Source organism: Lycium ferocissimum, chromosome 6, assembly GCF_029784015.1.
Source record: "Lycium ferocissimum isolate CSIRO_LF1 chromosome 6, AGI_CSIRO_Lferr_CH_V1, whole genome shotgun sequence".
Lineage (NCBI taxonomy): Eukaryota > Viridiplantae > Streptophyta > Magnoliopsida > Solanales > Solanaceae > Lycium > Lycium ferocissimum.
Genome location: NC_081347.1, coordinates 26,960,964 through 26,964,334, shown reverse-complemented (window position 1 = coordinate 26,964,334; position 3,371 = coordinate 26,960,964). Strand labels below are relative to the sequence as shown.

At 36.1% G+C, this 3,371-nt stretch overlaps 1 non-coding gene across 1 annotated transcript; it reads right to left on the bottom strand.

The window, feature by feature from the left end:
- Window positions 1-478: 478 nt before the first annotated feature.
- TRNAD-GUC (transfer RNA aspartic acid (anticodon GUC)) lies at window positions 479-552 on the bottom strand. Its single transcript has one exon. It is a non-coding gene; the product is annotated as a tRNA-Asp (tRNA).
- Between the last annotated feature and the right edge of the window lie 2,819 nt (window positions 553-3,371).

Here is a 3,371-nt window from a genome sequence, read left to right as displayed (position 1 = left end):
AGGACTTCACGGAATTAGGAGGCACACAGGTGGGTATACCAAGAGAAATGCGGGTAAGCGTACCCCTTAACATATTCAACGAGTCGCGGAAATGGAATAGAACTCTCTTCCCTGATTTGACACTGATCTCGTAGATGCAGTTGTGCCCATACCTCTACCCCCCAGCAAAGCGCGAACGCTGGGGGCCTCGCCTTCTTACCCTCTCGAGCAAGCGACTACATCTTCACTCCAGCCTGCTGCTTCAATCGCTCGATATGAAAGACGACCAGCTCTACAACTTTTACTGCCATCGCCGCTAATGCGGAAGGATGCCGCCGAAAAGAATGGAACACTGTTTCGCTCTGTTGGATGCGTCGGTTCCCGTATAACAAGCGAGCTCTTTACCCTCAAGTTCAAACATGTGGGCGCAATGGAGATGGTCACGTCAGCGACGGCAAGTGGATCATTCATGCGCAGACAACACTAAAAAAGAAAGATTCGGGACTGACGGGGCTCGAACCCGCAGCTTCCGCCTTGACAGGGCGGTGCTCTGACCAATTGAACTACAATCCCAGGAAAATTAGGTGTACAGCCTAAAATCAATTTAGATTCGAACCATTTAGTTTCGTTGTGTTGTAAGAGAGAGACGAATGATATACTTTATTATTATTATTATCTAATTATATATAATTATTATGAAAATAAAATGTAGTAGACTCATAGTGGGCTAATTCATGAATTGAATCAAATGGGGCCTTTTCATTTCCAAAATTGGAACAACATTAAACTAAAGAGTAAAGTCAGGTTCAGCAATCGACGTAACTGGTTCAAATACCAGAAGCTAGGTCATAGAAGGTAGATTAGATTCGACAATCTTAAGTAGTGGAGTCGGGCAAATCTGCCTCTTGTGCTCATATATAATCTTTGTCCTCTCTCTGCTTCTGGACTTTACCGATCTTTTTGACATTCCATATAAGGACCTTTATGTGGAACTATTGTTGTTTTTACATTCCCCTCGCACCTTAGCGCTACCTCTGATTTTTCGTCTTGTGCAGCCCTTATTTGTCTTTTGTTCTTTGGCCTTTACTTTCTCAATGACTTATTTGAGAAGGTCTGTTGGATCATCGCTAACCTTTTCTTTTCAGAAACTTTTGGGTCTAAAGTTGATGAGAATTGCAAGTTTTATTTTTCCAGGGCATGGCGAAAGCACGCGCTGCTGATCGTATAGCACAAGAAGCTATGACATTTTGTCATAAATGTCTAAAGGTAGTGAAGTTGGTTGGTTTTATTGGGTCTAAAAGTGATTATGAACTTGCTTTGCATTTGCTGCGAATTGCTGGATCTCCCAAGAGATTGATCCTTTGTTATGATTATGCCGAATTTGATGATCTAAATGAGTTTTGGCCACGCTCCATGAGGAAGAAGGCAATCCGAGAGTGTGCTGATCAGCTTAAAGCAAATTTATCTTCCAGAGCTGAATTGTTGACATATGGCCCTGGCTTTTCGAAGAAGAGAATATAGCACTGGAGAAGTGATAACCCCTACGGAAAGATAGTTGGCTGCCATCCTAGGTAGGAAATTATCTAAACCGAGCGCATCAAACCTTTCTTCCTCCTGCTCAAGCAGATGCCGAATCTCATTATTTAGCGGCTCTCCGAAGTCAGAGAGATGGGTGGGGCCTTTCTGATAGGATGGACAAAGCGCTTTCATCACCATTAAATTAATTTAAACGACATGCATATTTACTATGACTTCTTTATTTTGTCTTTAGTATTTTTTTTATTATTTTAAGATAAATTTGTTGGATAACTTATGTAGGTTCTTTGATGAACTTTCTCCTCTTTTTTAACTATTGAAATTTATATGTAAGCGTTTGGGTTTCCGAGTTCCAAAGCTAATGTTATGTTGAGAGCGGCCAATTAATCAATCATCTCATTTATTTACATGCCAATTAATCAATCATCTCATTTATTTACATTATTGTATATGTTGGTTTGTTTATGACTCTTTTGTTTTCATTTTTCATTGGTTTGGCTATTTAAAAATTTTATGGGCTGTTTATAATTCCGATGGACAGGCGCTCCTCTTTTCAAGGGGAAAAACAAAGGGTGGAGTGGTAAATACTCAATCATCTATCTATACATAATAGGAGAAGCAAAACAACAATAGGATGACAAGTGTCATCACTACAAAATTCCTATTTAAAAAAAGAAAGATAAAAAAACCAAAAAAAAAAAAAAAAAAGAGAAAAAACAAAAGGAGAAAAAGAAGTAAACACAGACATGCACGGTTAAAACTTCTTTAAAAAAAAAAAAAAACCAATACATGCACGTTTTTTGGCTCCAAAAGATTTGGAGTTTGCAAAAATATTTATTAAAAAAAAAAAGTTCTGAAAGTACCCCACACCCACTATTTCACCTCTTCCATTCATGTTCCGTTGAAAAGCTGATACTAAAATTTAGGAATACATATTTATCTTTTCTTTTTCGTTTTTTATAATTTTTTTGGTTCTTATCCCTGTTTTTTCTATTTTTGTTCTATGTTAAAATTAAAAAGAATAAAAGTTTTTGTAACCGTTTGTAACTCTTTTAATTAGACTACCAGTTATGCCACGTTTTATTTTGTAACTCCTCCCTGAAATCCTTATATTCTTCTTCCAGTAATTCTTCTTCCTGTAATTCTTCTTCCTGTAATTTTCACTCCAAGTCTCTCTTTCCCTTCTTTTTTCAATCTCCTCATCTTCAGGTATGAGTTCTTTAGTTGGGTATGTATACATACGTTGTAGGAGAAGCAATTGGATAATCTTGATTATTTATTTGCGTTGACATTTTCCTTGAAATATCACAGTCAAAGAGGCATTTATAGTTTATTGCAGCAAAATTAACAGAGAATATTTCATCTCTTCATCATTGGAAGACTTGCAAAGAGCATGACTCAGGTTCCAATGAGACTCTCATTATTATTTTCTACGTACTGATGTCGTATTAGAACTGTGGTTATTATTTTTATAGAACAGTCTCAAAATAATTTGAAAAGAGTAGGAACATGTAGTTTAGTGTTTCTTTTTTTAAATAGGAATTGGCGGTAGTCACTAATATCAAATATGACATAGTTATTTTCTAAGAAATATATGAATGCAACTCACATTTTTGAAGAGTTATAATACTAACATGTATAGTGATGAGGATGAAAAGCGTAGGAACACAGTTTAGTGTTTTCGTTACTTATGTTTGTTTCATGTACTTTTGACGATTTCAATAAATATTTTATTTTGCAGGAATAATATAGTGATGGGGATGATGAAAGACTTTAAGTGGTTTAGAAATGGGAATGTGGTCATACCTTAGGTAATTATTTGCTTAATTTTAATTGATTTTACATTTTTTTTAAAT